This window comes from Poecilia mexicana, unplaced genomic scaffold, assembly GCF_051168715.1.
Source record: "Poecilia mexicana isolate PSO_F unplaced genomic scaffold, ASM5116871v1 scaffold_17, whole genome shotgun sequence".
Taxonomy (NCBI): Eukaryota; Metazoa; Chordata; class Actinopteri; order Cyprinodontiformes; family Poeciliidae; genus Poecilia; species Poecilia mexicana.
This window is the reverse complement of record NW_028263386.1, coordinates 660,001-672,593: the sequence shown is the minus strand read 5'-3', so window position 1 is coordinate 672,593 and position 12,593 is coordinate 660,001. Positions and strand designations below refer to the sequence as shown.

General features: G+C 44.6%; 2 long non-coding RNA genes across 3 annotated transcripts in view; one reads left to right on the top strand and one right to left on the bottom strand.

The window, feature by feature from the left end:
• Nucleotides 1-9,906: 9,906 nt before the first annotated feature.
• Nucleotides 9,907-11,430, bottom strand: LOC148154481 (uncharacterized). The gene is made up of 2 exons (XR_015765852.1): nt 10,353-11,430; nt 9,907-10,237 (listed from the first exon to the last, which is right to left on the bottom strand). It is a non-coding gene; the product is annotated as an uncharacterized LOC148154481 (long non-coding RNA).
• Nucleotides 10,387-12,593, top strand: part of LOC148154480 (uncharacterized) — a 4,286-nt gene continuing 2,079 nt past the window's right edge. The window contains exon 1 of one of the 2 annotated variants that reach the window (XR_015765854.1): nt 10,387-10,482. This is a non-coding gene — a long non-coding RNA (uncharacterized LOC148154480). Of the gene's footprint in view, nt 10,483-11,518; nt 11,683-12,593 lie in introns of those variants that run through there. The other variant, XR_015765853.1, reaches the window with a different exon arrangement.

Sequence of the window (12,593 nt, the reverse complement as noted above, 5' to 3'; positions counted from 1 at the left end):
ACTGATTTGGAATGCACAGATCCTGTTCCAGCCTTTTTAGACCACGACCCTGTCCAAGACACCAACACTGCTTTGGAGACAGTTCTTAACAGTTTGCCCCCTGCGGACAATGGGTGTGCTGCTGGTGTCTCTTATAATTTTAGACCGAGACGTGTTCCGAGGGTCACCACTGACTGGTCAGTCAATAGGTGGACCAACCCTTTTCATACCTCCAGGTTTGACCTGAAGTGACCTTGTTTGAACTTTGTTTTGCTAGTTTCAGTAGTGTTCTGTGACTGTCACTTACGTTTTGTTGAGGTCACGTTTAAACGTTTAACACGTTATGCTATGGGTTCTAGCATTTTTGAAAAAAAAAAACAAAACAATTCCACTTTTGTAATCGTCCTGACTGCCTTATTTATTTTTTTCTGTTTTTATAGTACTCGTCAAAGTAGATATTTTGGTTGCTGAAAATACTGTCATGTAGGTCAGCTTTCAATATTGTGCTGTATATTCCCGGTTTACTTTTAACAACTTATCCATGTATGGCGGTTTGTTAAGTATTGACTGTGCCTTTGCTGTGTTCGGCTGAGGGCAGCCTATTTCTGACCGGGGGGAATATGTAACAGCTGTAGTTGTGTAGTGTCTCTTTAAGATACTCCAGTATCTCTAATGACGTCACGTGTTTGCGCCGCGGCTTCTCTGTAGAGAGCGTGAGAGAAACGTGCTATAGTTGCCACATGGACATGTTAGCTCTCTAACTTTAGTAACGTTACGGGTAGTTTGGACTCTGCTCATTTTCATGTTTGATAATATAGCAGCCGTTCAACCGGGCTTTGTAAGGTTGGTGAAGAGTTCATTAAAGGACAACACTGTGGAATTCCCAGTATCGGTGTGGTTGTGAATTTTCTGCCGCCTCTTCTCCTTCCCTAATACAACCCAGACGTTACATGTCCTTTACTTGCTAAATATTAATTTGTTTCTTATATTATGAAAACTTACATTTTAGGAAAGCCTTGTTCTGGAGCCTTTATTGCTCACCATGTCTGACTGACAGCTGATGGTCTAACATGAACAAACTGTTTTAATATCAGTATCAATAATATCCGAGACTTCGAATCATTTATCGGCTCCTTCATTAATGCTGACGGGTCACTAAGACTTTTATCATGCCAAGTTAAACAGTTGTAGTAAAACTGAGAACATGCTAGCTCATGTTAAATGCTGGTAACCATGGTAACCAGTGAGCAGCATCTCCCAGTGCTGGTCCTCCAGGCTCTCTGCTCTTTACATGTTTCTCTGCTTTAATCCGTCTGATTCAGCTGATTCAGAAAACGCCCGTCGATTGAAATCAGCCGAGCTGAAGCAGGAAATCCTGAAACATGAAGGATTTGGTTCCTGGAGGACGATCGTTAGGAGACACTGATCTACAGGGTCCGGATCAGGCAGCCGGTCTGCTGAACATGAGAGGGACTCCATCATGTTCAGCATTAACATGATTTTTATTTTTAGTGTTTTCTGAGGACAAACCAAAACAAAGGGTGAACAAAAGTGATTTAGTTCCAGCTCTACTGTGGGATTTGGTTTAGATCCTGATGTGAGCAGCACTCGACTCATTTAAGACTTTAGACTCTTAGTCCGTTTGTTCTATTCATGGATTTCTACCAAATAAACTTCAGATTGTTTTCTACAAATGTGTTTCTAGTAACAAATATCATTTCCGAATAATTAAACTAGTAGAAATATTACAAACTACACGTAAAAAGCTCTGAGTGAACCATTTCCACCCAAGAGCTCCTTAATTAGTCACTTAATTGGTGACAATAGAAACTAACTGAGCTCGTAATCAGGATCACCGAGGCTTCAGAGGCGCTGGTTCAAATCCCTGGCTGAGTGAGGCTGTGGTCCCTGGGCATGACACTTCACCGAGCGCCGCCGTGTATTAGATATAGATGTGGTGACCCAGATGGGTCCAGAGCGGCAGCCATGCTGCCACCACCGACTGAAACTGAAGAGTGACTGAACAGTGCATGGCATCATAACGAGACCAGAAAAGAACCGTAAACACTAGAGACATTATTATTGTATATTTGGAGTTATACATCTGTCCAATAAGCTTCCAGTTTTTAAATACTTTCACTACTGAAGTATTATTGAAACCACATACTCAGTAGTACTTTGGCAGAACTATTGGACTATTATTTAACCAGGAGGATCAGCTGTTTCACTCAGGTAATGAAACTGAGTGCTTTATCCACCAGTAGCTGCTGGTTGGGACCAGTGGGTTTACTAACTGGTTCCATTGGTTTTCACTGACTTCTCCCAGTTTGAACCAGGTGGAGATGCTGCTGCTTCAGGTTAGTTTGGCTCCAGTAGCTGCAGCTCATCTTAATGTAACCTGATGTACGAGGCCCTCTAGTGGCCGCTGTGGAGTACTGCAGGTTTTTGCACAGGGTTCTGGTGTTTCCTGTCACTGTGGGCTGCAGAGCGCAGTAGTACACAGCAGAGTCTGACGGACGGAGATCCTGGATCGTCAGGTTGAAGGATTTGTCGTTGATCTCTGCATTGAATCTGTTGTTGCTGAACTCTGGAGCTTTGTCTCTGGTTTTGAAGTATTGCTTGAGCATGTACTTTGGGAAACTGTTTTCTTCTTGTTTATACCAGAACAAAGCATCAGTTCCACCACTGGGTTTAAAGGTACATCCCAGAATCCGAGTTTCTCCTGCAGCAGCAACAACTTCTCTTTCTGTCTGCGTCACTGAGTCTCCTTTACACTCTGGGGAAGAACAGAACATGCAGAGGAAGAGATGGATCAATAGAGATGATTGATTAAAGGAGAACAATCAGCAGCTTTCCAGACTTCTCCTCCATGTGGAGGAAACATGTTGATCTTTGTATCTTACCAGAGAAAAGAGCAGCCAGAATAATCCACAGCCAATGTTCCATCTGTCCAACAAGGTTTAAACCAGCAGGAGAAAGCAGCTGATGTTCAACATTCAGTCTGACTGTTGTTCTCTTCACAGCACCACTTCTTATTGACACGATGCTGGAGCACAGAGCACAAGGAGAGCGCCGCCTGCTGGAGCATGTCGCCCCCTGGTGGAGAGGAAGCAGGTTTGGTGGATCAGATGTTACAAACTCTGCTTGTTACAAATCTTAGAAAAAAGTGACCCAGTCTGTCCAGCAGGAGACGGTTAAGATTCTGTGATTTAGTCCAGAAGGATGGATTTAAATTCTCCTTCCAGCTGATTGAAGCTGATTTAGTAAAACAATTAATGTTCTCCTGACCTCACTTCTTGTTTTTCTGTCTGTCTAGATAAACCAAGATAGAAATATGTGGAGTTTGCCTGCTTGGGCGGCACACAAAAGCCACTTTAAAGAAACAATAACCAGTTTATGGCAGAGAAACATAACTCTGCTTGGTGTGAACCGGCAGCAGAACAACACTAGAGACGCCACAGCTTCCTTTTATTGATGCATGCTCAGATCAATTACAATCACAGACGTAAGAGCACAGAAAACCAAAAAACAGATTAACGACCTCATACATTTAATCAAAACTCCTCCATAAATGTCTCTAACGTTGGTTTCACCATGAAGGACACAAAGCCGAGAGACGCCAACGGTTGTCTCTCTGCTTTGTGTGTTCAGCGGTTTTTATGCACAGTTTGAAGTTTCACATTAGAAAAGGTTGAAAGAAACGGCAACATTCAAACTGAGCTCCTCAGTTTCATTGTTATTGTCACTGACTTTTCTAAAGGACTTAATGCTCTAAAGGGAAGATGGAAACAAGTTTTCAGAATAAGTTCTGCTGCAGCGAACGCTGCCATTCCACTGGTGGGTCTGTGCCTTACCAGAGCCACGAAGTGTTTCTGAGTCGTGTTGTCCGTCTTGGTTTGCTGCCTCAGCTTCCTGTTCGTTACAATAACGTAAACAAATCGATTCGCTCCAAACCAGGACACTGAAAGACGCCTAAATCGCATTTTCTGGTCTCTGCGACACTTTAAAAGTTCGCTCACAATTTCCATGACAACTGGATTGAGTGAGAGACGTACACACATCTCTCTGCTCTAGGCATCTGGGATTGGGTCGGGTCAAAGGTCGCCTGGTGACATCGTAATGTAGAGCTGTGTAGCGTCTGCGTTGTCATGGTAACTGGTCTGATTTCCTGTTTTAACCTGAGCCAATAGGAGCTTATAGATATAAGAGAGGTGGTAGAACTGAACCTTGGGGAAGCCCACTGTGACCTCTGACCTCTGACCTCTTCAATGAGAAGTTTCCTGTTGAAACAAAGAAATCCCAATTCTTTCTGTCGGACTGGAACCAGTCCAAACCCGGAACCGATCCAGAACCAGAACCGGTCCAGACCCGGAACTAGTCCAGACCCAGAACTAGTCCAGACCTGGAACCGATCCAGAACCAGAACCGGTCCAGACCCGGAACCGGTCCAGCCCTGGAACCGATCCAGACCCGGAACCGGTCCAGACCCGGAACTAGTCCATACCCGGAACAAGTCCAGAACCGGAACCGATCCAGAACCAGAACCGGTCCAGACCCCAGAACCAATCCAGAACCGGAACCGATCCAGACCCAGAACTAGTCCAGACCTGGAACAAGTCCAGAACCGGAACAAGTCCAGACCTGGAACAAGTCCATACTCGGAACCAGTCCATACCCGGAACAAGTCCAGAACCGGAACCGATCCAGAACCAGAACCGGTCCAGACCCGGAACCAGTCCAGCCCTGGAACCGATCCAGACCCGGAACCGGTCCAGACCCAGAACTAGTCCAGACCTGGAACAAGTCCAGAACCGGAACAAGTCCATACCCAGAACCAGTCCATACCCAGAACTAGTCCAGACCTGGAACAAGTCCAGAACCGGAACAAGTCCATACTCGGAACCAGACCAGACCTGGAACAAGTCCAGAACCGGAACCAGTCCATACCCGGAACCAGTCCAGACCTGGAACAAGTCCAGAACCGGAACAAGTCCATACTCGGAACCAGTCCAGACCTGGAACAAGTCCAGAACCGGAACAAGTCCATACTCGGAACCAGTCCAGCCCTGGAACCGATCCAGACCCGGAACCAGTCCATACCCGGAACCAGTCCATACCCAGAACTAGTCCAGACCTGGAACAAGTCCAGAACCGGAACAAGTCCATACTCGGAACCAGTCCAGACCTGGAACAAGTCCAGAACCGGAACCAGTCCAGCCCTGGAACCGATCCAGACCCGGAACTAGTCCATACCCGGAACAAGTCCAGAACCGGAACCGATCCAGACCCGGAACCAGTCCAGCCCTGGAACCGATCCAGACCCGGAACCAGTCCATACTCGGAACCAGTCCAGACCTGGAACAAGTCCAGACCTGGAACCGATCCAGACCCGGAACCAGTCCATACTCGGAACCAGTCCAGACCTGGAACAAGTCCAGACCTGGAACCGATCCAGACCCGGAACCAGTCCATACCCGGAACCAGTCCAGCCCTGGAACCGATCCAGACCCGGAACCAGTCCATACCCGGAACCAGTCCATACCCGGAACCAGTTAAGCCCTGGAACCGATCCAGACCCGGAACTAGTCCAGAACCGGAACCGATCCAGAACCAGAACCGGTCCAGACCCGGAACCAGTCCAGCCCTGGAACCAATCCAGACCCGGAACCGGTCCAGACCCAGAACTAGTCCAGACCTGGAACAAGTCCAGAACCGGAACAAGTCCAGCCCTGGAACTAGTCCATACCCGGAACAAGTCCAGAACCGGAACCGATCCAGACCCGGAACCAGTCCAGCCCTGGAACCGATCCAGACCCGGAACCAGTCCATACTCGGAACCAGTCCAGACCTGGAACAAGTCCAGACCTGGAACCGATCCAGACCCGGAACCAGTCCATACCCAGAACCAGTCCAGCCCTGGAACCGATCCAGACCCGGAACCACTCCATACCCGGAACCAGTCCATACCCGGAACCAGTCAAGCCCTGGAACCGATCCAGACCCGGAACTAGTCCATACCCGGAACAAGTCCAGAACCAGAACCGATCCAGAACCAGAACCGGTCCAGACCCGGAACCAGTCCAGCCCTGGAACCAATCCAGACCCGGAACCGGTCCAGACCCAGAACTAGTCCAGACCTGGAACAAGTCCAGAACCGGAACAAGTCCATACTCGGAACCAGTCCAGACCTGGAACAAGTCCAGAACCGGAACCAGTCCAGCCCTGGAACCGATCCAGACCCGGAACTAGTCCATACCCGGAACAAGTCCAGAACCGGAACCGATCCAGAACCAGAACCGGTCCAGACCCGGAACCAGTCCAGCCCTGGAACCGATCCAGACCCAGAACTAGTCCAGACCTGGAACAAGTCCAGAACCGGAACAAGTCCAGAACCGGAACAAGTCCATACCCGGAACCAATCCAGACCTGGAACAAGTCCAGAACCGGAACAAGTCCATACTCGGACCAAGTCCATACTCGGAACCAGTCCATACCCGGAACCAGTCCAGACCTGGAACAAGTCCAGAACCGGAACAAGTCCATACTCGGAACCAGTCCAGACCTGGAACAAGTCCAGAACCGGAACAAGTCCATACCCGGAACCAGTCCAGACCTGGAACAAGTCCAGAACTGGAACCAAAGCACCCTACCAGCTCTTCAGCCGTTCAGTGATGTGTCATGGTCAACACTGAGGTCCAACAGAACCAGAACCTGTACTGTGGTTCTTCCACAGTCTGTATTCATGTCATTGAACACTTTGACTAGGCCAGCCTCAGTCCTGCGGTAACCACGGAAACCTGTCAGTCGATGTATAATGCCTTTGGGTTTCCATGGCTGACAGAATTGTCTCTTTCCTTAAACATTAGATCACATGTGTCAAACTCAAGGCCCGCGGGCCACATGTGGCCCACTATGTCATTTTATGTGGCCCCCTCAGCATTTTATAGGCCCATGACTGATTTAAAATAGGTTTTGAGCACGAATTGACTACAAACTACATCTCCCACAATGCATTCCGATTGTTACCAGCCAACATTGCGGCTTCTCGCCACTAGAGAGCAGCAGAGTCACCTCAAGCTGCTTATTGATTTTCCCAGCGAATAAAACTGAGACATCGACAAGCTAACATCAAAACGTCCAAGAAAAGAAAAATCGATTTACAAGTAAGACTGAGAATGAAGATGTGTGAGTTGGTGTCAGGGCAGCAGGTGGCGCTAGACTTTTTTTGTTATCCTTATCTTGACCGACAACATAAAAAAAATCGGTCATGTACTATTTTTATCCGTGAAATTACAATCATAGTAACATCGGCTATTTAGTCGCATTTTATGCAGTTTAGTTAATATTCACCGTGAATCCAGATCCCATCACAGATTAAGCAGATAAATGCATCTACATTTACTCGTAGTGACAAAAACCACCCCAATAACTTTTAATAAATTAAATTGAGTGACTTCACTTAAATTAGTGTCACTGTCCTCCAGAACGCTGCTCTCCTGCACTCTGTAGAACCATTTGTCTCTGCTAATGATATCTTCAATACATTTTTTGTATTTTTTTTTTATGGACTGAACAGACAGAAACAGTTACCATAATACATTTTTAACTGTTGATTTTATTTTTGAAACTTTATTTATTGTAGTGTTGATTTTATTTTTGAACCATTTTTAATTGTAAAGTGTTGATTTTATTTTTGAACCCTTATTTATTTTGAAGTGTTGATTTTATTTTTGAAACCTTATTTATTGTAGTGTTGATTTTATTTTTGAACCCTTATTTATTTTGAAGTGTTGATTGTCTGAAAGACCTTACACATGAATTGCCCCATACGGGGTTTGAACTGACAACCTCAGCATTACCAGCATGGTGCTCTAACCTGCTGAGCTAACTCACCTACCTTACAAACTGTTGAGTTTCCATGGATTTAAGAAGAACTTACATGATTTTACCACAATGAAGATTTGATAGAAGCGCTTATATTCTAATGTTTTTCAAAACAACATACATCATATTTTATTTTCCAGAGATTTTGTATTTTGAAGTGTTGATATTATTTTTGAACCATTTTTAATTTTCAAGTGTTGATTGTATTTCAGAGATATTTTTTATTTTAATGTGTTAAATTTATTTTTGAACCATTTTTTATTCATAAGTATTGATTTTATTTTTTAGCCATTTAGCCAAGTCTCTGTAGAGCCATTTGTCTCTGCTAATGACATTTTCAATAATTTTTTTTTGACCCCGGGCTTAGTTTATGGACTGTAATGTGAAATTAGGCACAAGTATAAGTCTGACAGTTTGTTCACCAAGTTACTGTGCTCTCTGAGATGATCTGTAAATATTTGACATTATTCCATGCCCATCGTTGACATTAGTCTCTAACAAAATGTGGATCATCTACCAGGAACACTGCAAAGAGCCTGAGTTTCTGTAGTGTAGTGGTTATCATGTTTGCTTTACATGCAAAAGGTCTCTGGTTTGAAACCAGACAGAAACAGATTTTGCATGTTCTATTCATCACAGGTGTTTACTAAAGGCCAACAAGGCACTGTGGTGTCATGGTCTGTACTCTGAATCCAGGCATCTGAATGCAAACCTCAGTTGAAATTTTCATGTTGCATCTCACATCATCAACTTTGGAACCTCAAACTGAAACAAAGCAGAGAAGTTCAGTTCCTGTAGTGTAGTGGTTATCATGTTTGCTTTACATGTGGCCCCCCCAGCATTTTATAGGCCGATGATAGACTTAAAATAGGTTTTGAGCACGAATTGACTACAAACTACATTTCAACCAAAGGTTTGTAATTCGCTTCCTAACCAGACGCTCCAAACCGTCCGGTCCATAACTCTTCAACACGCCGTCAGCTCCCGGTCAGAAAGACGCATTTAGTTCAGAGACCATGAGATGATATTCAGAAAGAATGTTTTTAATTAATTGGTTTCAGTTGCCTCTGAGACTAAATCTATGCGTAAAGTCTATAATGTCTGCCCATGTGACTTGTTTTTTTTATTTGCTTGCTCACCTTTAATCACTGATTTAAATATTGTAATTTTTAAACTGAGCAGAAATTTTACATCCATGGAAACTGAAATGTAATATTTAAAACTTCAATACATAAAATCAGTTATTTAACAATATGAGGTGTTTTTAACATTGTATTTTCATACATTTATGCTAGGGCTGCCCAAGCCTAGTTTTCCAGAGCTCCCATCTGCAGCTTTAGATGGTTCCTTCTCTAACACACCTGGACCATTGAATCATTATAAGCCTCTACAGAACTGAATGAGGGAAGTCAACCTTTTGTCTGGGGTGTTTTAGCAGGGATGCCCTCCTGATCTGTACCGTCAATGTGGCCCCTTGAGGGGGGCCAATATGCTGAAGTGGCCCTCGGTGAAATTGAGTTTGACACCCCTAGAGCATCGACATCAGATTTGGTGTTGATGTGACAGAAAACATTCCTACATTTTCTCAGTTAAGAAGTTTGTAGATTCACTGTGTTGGAGTTCTGGTGGTTCCGTTTCTGGACGGTTAGCTTGTCAGCTATAGCAAACAGGGAACAAGCATTGTTGATGGTTTTCACCACACGTTTCCCTGGCATGTTTTAGTCCAGACCGAAGCTTCTCTGTCTCTCCTTGTAGATTTCATAATGAACTCGGAGAAGGTTTATGTTTCTCCACTGGGATTGTTTTACCAGACACTCCCTCTTAAAGGTAACAGGTCATAATGGACCAGGAGTATTTTGGTATTAATAAATGGAAATCATGAATTCAGCTCACTGACTCTTCTGTAATCTCATACATCACGAACTTAGCATGGAGAACGGATGATTCTCTTCATCAGATTCTGACCTAACAAGTGTTTTCAAACTGTTGGAGTCTGATGATCAGGAGGAACGTCTACAGAAGCAGAAACTGAATGAGGAAGAGTAGCATTTCTACTGGTGTCTTTATTTCCCCACACGCCCTGTGAGTGAGGTATCTGAGCTCCTCGGTGATTAGCAGCTGCAACCACAGAGACTCTGATCAGGCAGGAATGATCAGAATCCATCTGATATGAAGCTGAGCTGTGAATACCACTTCCCTCCTCTTTGAAGAGGAGTCAGATATCTGTGTTCAGGTTTTTGTACAGCCTCTTCTCCACTTTGTATCACTGTGTTTCCAGTAGCAGAGAGCTGTGTCTGCCAGGGTTAGCTCTCTGATGGTCAGCTCAGTGGAGGAAGACGATGCTGCTGATCCATGATCAGGAACCGTGTTGTTTCTAGAGGACAAACAGGAGCCTGAAGGTCAGAACCACGTCTGGACCAGTGGAGGACAGGAGACCCAGATGTTGTCTCCTGCTGGACCTGAACTAGAATCCCTGATCTAAAACTCACCTCTACTGAGAGACAGAAGCAAAACGAGGGAGAGCAACATGTCTTTGGAGTCCTTAGAGCCACACAGCAGATCAACAAGGTTCTTCCACTGCAGCAGGAGGAGGAAATGATGTCATTGGATGAGCTGAAGGTCAGTGGGCGGGGTGTAATGAAGGTCTTCATTACTTGGCGGCACAACACTTGAAATGTGTTAAATGATAAAAGAAATGCATGATGAATGAAATGAAACGGATACAAACAGATTGAAATGTTTTATTGATTGTGTGTTTTATTCAGTTGCATCTCAGCTGGAACTGATGGTGTCCTGTTAAAATACAAACAAAAGGATAATATAAGTATTTTGATTGTTTGAAGGCTTTGTGTGGGTGTGGCTTACCTCTCTCTTCCTCTGCAGGGTGTTCAGGCTAAAAGATTCCCTGGGGGCCTGAGCACCTTTTAAAGGTTCCAGAAGAGACCAAAGCAGATGAAAGAGGGGGAGCAGTAGAGCTAGGCATTTTATAAATTTAATGTTGGATTTATATTGATAAAAATGTGTTTTAGAGATGCTTAAAATTAATAGTATTCAGCAATATATATTATTCTGAGGATTTAGTTAATTAGTTTGTCAAACTTTGTGTGTATGTATTTTGTTTTACCGTTTCTTGGTGGGTTTGTGAATTGGAACAGCCAGCGACTATAAAAGGCTGCATGTTGGCCACAGTGTGTGTTGCTGCTCAGACCCTTGGCCACTGTAAGCAGGGTTGTTGTCTGTTAAATGTTGGTGAATAAACACCCAGTGGGTTTGCACAGTTTCTCTGCCTCAAGTTTCCTACATCCTCCAGCCGCTAAGGGCCGTCCTAACACGGGGCCACTTCAACTCGACCAATCAGAGTTTTCTGCTTCCTCAGCAGCTCTGTCTCTGATCTTTACTGCTTCATGTCTCTGTCTTCAGTCCAAAGACTCAACAACCAGAGGATTAACAGGGAGTGAGGCCCTCTAGTGGCTGCTGTGGAGTACTGCAGGTTTTAGTGGTTTAACAGGGAGTGAGGCCCTCTAGTGGCTGCTGTGGAGTACTGCAGGTTTTAGTGGTTTAACAGGGAGTGAGGCCCTCTAGTGGCTGCTGTGGAGTACTGCAGGTTTTAGTGGTTTAACAGGGAGTGAGGCCCTCTAGTGGCTGCTGTGGAGTACTGCAGGTTTTTGTACAGGGTTCTGGTGTTTCCTGTCACTGTGGGCTGCACAGCGCAGTAGTACACAGCAGAGTCTGTCACTGCAGCAGAGGAGATCGTCATGGACATTTCTTCTTTGCTTCCTTTAAATGTCATCCTGTCCAGACTTTCTGCTCCACTGAAAGGTGAGTGAGACTTCAGGAACTCTGGAGGTTTTCCTGGATTTTGTCGATACCAGAATAAATAATTAGCTGAATCTTTGGTGTAACTGCAGGTCAGAGTAGCAGAGCTGCCCTCTGAACTGAACTCCTCAGTCTTCCCTGCAGTGAGTTGTTGACAGTTTACAGCTGAAGGAAGAAAAAAGTGATATAAGTGAAGAACAACAAGGATCAGATTATTCTCTGAAAGACTCCAACCAACCTGATCCAGTGATCAGAACCAGCAGAGAGAATCCAGATGTGAGCAGAGACAGCATGTTGAGCAGAGTTAATGTTGGAGAGCTGAGCTGAAGGAGGAAGTTTGAGTCTCTTTAGAGTTCAGGGACAGATCAGCTCCTCCTCTTCCTCCTCTTCCTCCTCTTCCTCACAGCTTCAGCTGCTTTCCTTCAACACAGTCGGTTCAACAAACAGCAGCCACAGTTCAATAAATTCTTCTTCCTATTTCCATCCATCCATCAAGCCTTAATTTTACTTAAAGTTTTTCAGCAGATCAAACCAATGGGAGCTGAATAGAATGAAAAATAAAAGCAGATAAACTAAAAACATGTAAACTTGATCACTCTGTTGTGTTTGCTGTTATTGATACATTATAATTACTAACACATTGGAGCCAATATTCTGAGATTACAGAGTGTATGTCTAATTAAGTGTCTGAGTTATTCCATCTACACTCTACAGCATTTTCATTTCCTCACAGATGGATGAATTATTTCCTCTGTTCTTTGCTCATATTTTCCTGCTGCTGTTTGATTAACGGCTCCAGTTCATTTGGCTTTTTTTCTGCCAGAATTGGATGATTAATACATCACTTGTTCCACGTCCCGGTTGAATGTGAGGTTATAAAAGTCACTTGTCTGGAAATTATTCAGCGACGTCAG